The following is a 7,741-nucleotide window of genomic DNA, read 5'->3' on the forward strand; positions in this document are numbered from 1 at the left end:
TAAGTGGAGCTCATTCTAAATTTCTTATCTTTCACATCCATAGCATTTCCTTGGTGAAACTATATACATTTCCTCTTAACTAATTAAGGTTTTAGATACTGGTAATTTCTCCCACTCTCGCTAAATCTCTTTTTGAACCTGTTGTTATGATTAATGGTTTATATGGGTTCAATCATTGGTCTAATTTGATGTGTATATGGTATTGTTATTGACAGATTCGAAGACATGGGTCGGTGGAAGGTACCCATGGAACACATCAACAACAGCAAGAAACGCAATCTCACATTCCAAACAAGAAAAAATGGCATCATCAAGAAAGCCCTCGAACTCTCAACCCTCTGTGACGTGAATGTATCCATGATCATCCGTACTGATCATCAAGAACCAGAGATCTTCCCTCCTGATCCTCATAAATTCACCAGTCTGACCGAACTTTACAAACGAAATCGCATTATGGATGCGGGGAAAATTCGGTATTATACTTTAGCAGATTTCTTTAAAGAGAAGACGATGAAGGTTGAAGAAGAACTCGCTATGGCCAAGAAGAAGAACTTGGAAGCCAAATACCCTACGTGGTTTGATTTCCTAAACAACTATAAGGAAGTGGAATTACGAGAACTTGCATTAAAGTTGGAGAGTAAAATCAATGATCTTAAAAACAAAGTTGAATCGCTCAAGGACATCTCCAAGATTCATAATCAAGACAATTACACAATCTACCCTACTACTACTACTGAGGTTAATGCCGACAGTTCTTCCATGATGCCATCTTCAAACCTTTGCGGAGGGGATTACGATGACCTTAGCCTTGACCATGAAGAGTTCATAGGTGATGAAAATAATGACTGCTACCCTCAGGAGAACTTCACTCTTCCACCTTATTTTTCACCAGAGAAACTAGAGCGACATGAACCAACATCGGGTGATGAACCGAACAAGTTGATCATGCAAGCATCAAACCCATATTCCATGATGAAGCTGCCATCAAGTGAAGATTATAACTACTACTACAAACAGAATCAAGAACATAACCCAATCTACCCGACTACTGTTCCTAATGTTCAGATTTCTACAATCATGCCACCTTTAAATAATTGCCCGAGGGCCGAAGAGCTTGGCTTTGACCCTATAGAGCCATTGTATGATCAAAATAGCGGCAACTACCATCATGAGAACATGAGTTTTCAACCTTCCTTTTCGCCGGAATCACTCATGCCACCTTTCAACCATTGCCCGAGGGATGACGATGAGCTTCGCTTTGACCCTACACAGCTATTGAATGAGCTTGGCTTTTCACCGGATATACTGTCACTATATAGTGATCAAAATAACATGATCATGCATCCATCAGAGCTTGATTCAATAATGAAACTAATAACTAGCGAAGATGATAGCGACCACTGTGATCATGAGAGCTTCAATCTTCAAAACGATTAGATCACCACACATCCACTTACATAGTTCTAGATGTATCTTTATTAGAGTGATTACATTCCAAGCCTACCTTGGTAAGTGTTTAGTTGTATAGTCCACCGTCTCCCTTTTTTTATAGAAGGTTTGAGTTCTGCCACAATAAAACTTATAGTTTATTATGCATTATAAATTGCTATCAAATTTTAGCATCTTTATATCCATAATGTATGAGTATGTTGATTGAAAACCGAGCCAGAATGTAAATCAATTGTCATGACCATGTGCAAACAAAGTGTATCTATTTATATTTAATCCGTTTTGGTTAGTTTGGAACTTATTATATGTCATTTTTTTTAGTGTCAGATAATATGATTAAATTTCTAGAGGCTTTACGTAGCCAATTCTTTTGTGAAACGAATTTAGGGGAAAGAAAGATTTCTTAGATAAGTTGGAGGAATTTTATGAGGAAAGAAGAATGTGGTATTGGAGTAGCTAGGCAACTTGTATTCTTTCAACCGTGTTCTCGTATACAAATTGAAGTGGCTTTATTTGCATAACGATAAGGAATTGGAAACATGCATGCTTCAATTCTCTCAGAATCTGTTCGGATGTACCCTGTCCAACAAATTGAATAAAATCCATTTAATGGATAATCAACAAACTACATAGAACAAATGAAAATTTCTTTTTTGCCAATTCATGACCTTAATCCTAATATAATCTCAGTAGAAGTTTATATGTGATTAAGAATCTGGATACAAATTAGTTGAGAAGAAGAATTATTAACTTTACTAGAATAGTGGCATGCTCCAATAATAGCAGTAGATTTAGGTGATGAAAAGTTAAGGGTTGATCATTAAGGAAACCAAAATTAAATGCGGAAAACTTAATCTACATACTATATGTCAAAAAAATTTGGTAAAATTTAAATGGAAAACTTAATTAACATATTACATGTCAAAAAAAATTGGTAAAATTAAGGATGAATTTCATACACTACAAGAAACCATGCCATTAGCGACGACACAATTATCAGCGACATAAGGTTTTAGCGGCGATTCTACCGTTCGTCGCCAGTAAAACCCTATGTCACCGGTAATTGTGTCGCCGCTAAAGACTTTCCACCCGAATCCGTGTTCTCCCCTTCTGATACACCTCAGCCATTCGATCGAGTATCTCATACAACGGTTGGCGCGTTTTATCCGCACATAACCAATACCGGAAACATTTTGTTGCCGCTAAAAGTCGAAAATGTCGCCGCTAATAGTGGTCTAAAAAAAGACGCGGTACCCTTCCCTTCAGATAGTCGCCGCTATTAACAATTGCCGCCGTTAAAACCTAAATAGTCGACGCTAAAAGTGTCGCCGCTAAAGGCTATCGCAGATTAATAGACACAAAAACGGACGCATTCTGTTCTTTTGCTGCCTCCTTCTTGCCCCATTCTTTGCGTTCGTTTCCGACGAGTTCAACAAAAACTCTCACCCATTGTGAGATCAGGGATCAAAGTTGTTTAAGCGCTTCAATTAAACGGGTTAACTCACGACTTCTTCTTCCATCTCGGGAAGAAAGGTAACTTCAAGCTCTTATATCTCTTTGTCTTTCACTTTTAGCTTCGATTTCTAGCTCCATTTAACCACACTAAAACAAACCTTAATTTAACCAAAAACTTTCATTAGAAAAGTTGAGTCTCATTCATTGACTGTTTTGAACACCTTAAACTTTTTTATTTTCAAAATTGTACAAGGTGAATTTTGTTTCGGTTTCTACCTTTAAAATGACTACTTGCACATCTCCATACGATTTGTCTACAATTTATGGTGATTTTTACAAAACTGTCTATCACTGTAGATACGAAATCGGAGCAGTCTGTGAACATGGACGTTTTCACACAAGTTAGAGGTCACTAAAAATCATAATAAAATTTATGAACCAACTAGACATAATTTCTAAACTCTCAGAGTTTACAGAATTAGTTTTCGAGTCCGTTTACTGTGATTTTTCTAAAACAGTGCAGATAGACTAAAAATTTTAGTCAACTGTTTACACTAGTAATAACACTTCGTAACATGTTGAGCAAAGTGTATAACAATAAATTCCGAATGTTGAATGTATTTATTGTTAGTTTTCATACTAAACAGAATTTGGATATTTAAAATATGTATCTCCATGCATTACAAACACATACAATGAACTATAAGAGGTATAATTATAGATTCTACAATACAAACACTTTGATAAACTATTATAGGTATAGTTTATGACACATTTACTCTACAAACTCACCACAAAAAAAAGGATTTTACATTCGCACAACACGTAAACTTGTTAACGTAAATTGTGAGATATTAGTTTATTGTACTCTTAGAATACGGTTTAAAAATTCCTGTAAGTTATAACCAGAGTATCTTGTATGGAGAACGTGATAATTGTATATAGATCTATATTGGGATTAACACCCCACACCTTACTGTTAGCTGCAGTAGGACCGGCAGGTCTACGGGCGACAAATGTCGTAACATTCTAACGTCTGAATAATGTTGTAGCAGGTTCATCTAGTCATAGTATGGTTATAACGACTCACAAAGGGAGTTAACGAAACATAAAGTTTACGGTGAAATTGTGATTTAAAAATGGTTTTTTTTAAAACTACATACATCATTACTAGTATAAAACTCACTCATACATTTGGTCTTGGGATTTAAGGCTAGATAACACATTTTATGGAAAATATTGGATTTTTCTTGGTTATACAATACTGTTAGAAGCGAGCTTTTCAAACTCTGCTTTCAAAAGCTTATGAACTTACCAACTTAATTGTTGACACTTTTTCAAAACTACTTGTATTCTCAGGAAATCAATGAAACAGGTAATCAATAGCTTTTGAGGATGGGACGTTAAGACGTCAAACATTTCATTTTTGTCATCATAATGTAATTGATTTTGAAACATGTAAACACAAACTATGCTGTAACTTTTTCAATTATATTTATGATGGTTGTATTGCATTGATGACTATTATACTCGTTGTTATGATACTATACATGAAGTTCGCCACCTCCGGACGTTTCCGCCATCCTTGGTTTCGGGGTGTGACAGCTGTGGGCCGAAAGCAATCCAAACTCACAATGCGGGCCCGGGGGGTAATCCAGACTGTAAAACTGTGGACCCATTGCATGTTGTTTGGTTTGTTGTGTTACGATATTGCTGACATGGTTATGTGGATTGTATGTGTATCAGTATTTTGGGGGGAACTCACTAAGCTTTCGGGCTTACAGTTTCAGTGTATTGTTTCAGGTGCATCAGAGGATCGTGGCAAGGCAAAGGCGTGATCGTACTGCTCCTTGCTTTTATGACACTTTTTCTGAGATACTCTGATATAATACATTTGAAAACATGTTTTGTAATAATTAATAGATTTGGATTGTTATTTTAAAAGTTTAAAATTGGCTTGAATTTTTTTGGGTGTTACATCACGACATGCGGATAGGCTGCTCATTTCGTGAGGTCAGCTCATGTGTTATTCCTTGACTGAGTTGGCTAGGTTGAGTTGGAATGAGTTAGGATCTAATCAAGTGAGCTATCACGACATGACCAAGGGTTGGTCATGATGTGAGATGTGATTTTGGGCTTTTGGGCCTTGTTGGGCCCTGGTTTTCTTTCTTTAGGCCTTCTTATGCCTAGTCCCATTTGGAGCTTAGGGTGTCTTTGAGGAATTTAGGTCTTCTTGGATTAGGCCCATGATGGGTTTTGGGCCCAATTAGGAAGTTGGGTCATATTGGGTTCTAGGTGTTATTGGTTTGCGCTTCGGATTTTGGGCCAAGTAAGGAAAGGTGTAAAATGGACTTTTACCGTGAGTGTTGGACAATCAGACTAGGATTCCAACTATGGGTTGTGGATCAATTATTAACTGGGTATTATTTGATGATATCAGCGTGGGGATTCTTCGGATCAAAAGTCCGAGCATTTATCTAAGATATTTAGCAGTGTGAGATGAGTTTCCTTCATTGTATTTGTGGGTCGAAGGCACCAATGTCGGCCCGCTAGTTCATGCTTGTAGTGTGATGATGGTCTTCGTGATTATCATATGTTATGCATGTATTGTTTGATGACTCCGTGATTCTTTTGTTATGATATTATGTGGTAGTGGTAGGGGTGAAATAGACCTGATATCCGGTTGAAATAGACTGAAGGGGAATGCAAGCATTCGTATATGCTTGATAGTAGTCGGTTGAAATAGATTGAAGGGGAAAGCAAGAACCCAAATACGCTTGACTATAGCCGATTGAAATAGACCGAAGGGGAATGCAAACACCCATATATGCTTAATAGTAGCCGGTTGAAATATACTGAAGGTGTATGCACGCACCCATATTTTCTTAACAATATCTGGTTGAAAGATACCAAAGGGGAATGCAAGCACCCAGATATGCTTGACTGTATGTTTGTATGCTATGTGGTATTTTGGAGGAACTCACTAAGCTTTGTGCTTACGATTTATTGTTTATGGTTTTAGGTAGTTCTGGTACAAAAGAGAAGAGTCTGGCGTGACTGCACCTTATCTATCCATGTTGCCACAACCTTATGATCTTGGGATTGCACTCTGATAACTGTTTTACATTAATATACTTTTGAAAGATTGGTAATACTAAATGGCGTTTTAATGGTTGAATTAAAAATGAACTTTACCTTAAAATTTTTGGGATGTTACAAATAACCTAACTACTTTTAATATGTATTTGTCAAATTTTAAACATATAATTTTACCATGTGTAACGCATGGATATTCGCTTAGTAATTATTATAAATTTGGTTGGAAATATCTAATTAAAGCATTCGATTTCGGCCGCTAAACTAAAGTTGGAGGCATCCAAATTTTTATAAATTGGAAAGGGAATAGATGCGTTTAGAACTAGTAATGGGATTCTTATCCTGGATTTAGTATGTTGTTTATGCACACCAACTGTTATAAGCTGAATATGGATAAGTCTTGGATGGGAGCATACAGAACATAAGAAACCTATGTAAAAGGTGTTGTAGAATTTATCAAATATGCAGTGCGCAATTACAAGATTTCTAAACATCTGGATCCTGCAGATACCAAGAAAAAGATAAGAATTCCCTGTCCATGTGTTAAGTGTGTAAACCACATATGTCATTCGGTGGATGTGGTAGATGATCATCTATTCAAGAATGAAATTGATCAAACATACACAAATTGGAATAAGCATAGAGAAACAGAAGAACCACCAAGAAGTTATGTATATGAACATAATTTTGACATGGATACATCAAACGTTGTAGATTCCACGAACATGAACACATAAATGCCAACAGATGCTGCAGAAACTCTAGAGATGGTTGAAGCTGTAGAAGAAAATTTTATTGGGAACCCTGATAAGTTTAGAGAACTGATAGAGGATGCCGAGAAGCCCCTATACACAGGGTGTCTTAATTTCACAAAGTTATTTGTGATGGGTTTTCAGCATTCTAACACTTCCTAAGTGTACATGCAACCCTAATAACCTTGGATCTATGTTTGTCTAATTATCATGCAAAGTTGAATTCCAAGGTTATATTCCTATCTAGCATACATAGGGAACAATATAAACTTGAATGAAAGATAGAATAACTTACCTTGTTGATGCTTATGTTCCTTGAAACCTTGTGAGCCTAGCACACCAAGTGTGATGCCTCAAATGCTTCACACAATACCAAATGCTCTTGGAAAGAATTTTGAGAGAACACACACTTCTTAAAATTGGCCTAGCCCTCTTGTTTCATATGTGTAGCCGATTTTGGTGGAGAATGGGACTTTTATATAGTGTTGACACATCTAGGGTTACACCATGTAAACCCTAATGTGTCATGACTCTTCATTTCCATGACCCATGGGTTTGTAACTCCCATGGAGCATCCTATGGTTGGAACCCAACTTGATAATCCATGGAGCCTCTTAGTCCACTATACAAGATATGGATGATTTGCATAATCAACCCGTATATTTAATTAGTTATCTTTTGATCACTTAATTAATTCTTGATCTAACTAATCAAATATTATTATTAATATATTAGAACTTATAATATATTAATAATCTCCATGTGTTATTTCTCTCATTTAGTCTATCCAATTGCATAGTGCCATGCAACCCAAATGGACCATGCCGGGTCGGGTCAAGTACTTACCAGAAATATTTATTATATGTCATTTTTTATAGTGTTTTGGTTAGTTTGGAACTTATTATATGTCATTTTTTAAAGTGTCAGATAATATGATTAAATTTCTAGAGGCTTTATGTAGCCAATTCTTTTGTGAAACGAATTTAGGG

The sequence above is a fragment of the Lactuca serriola genome, chromosome 9, assembly GCF_051521515.1.
Source record: "Lactuca serriola cultivar US96UC23 chromosome 9, Lser_US96UC23_V15, whole genome shotgun sequence".
In the NCBI taxonomy this organism is placed as follows: domain Eukaryota; kingdom Viridiplantae; phylum Streptophyta; class Magnoliopsida; order Asterales; family Asteraceae; genus Lactuca; species Lactuca serriola.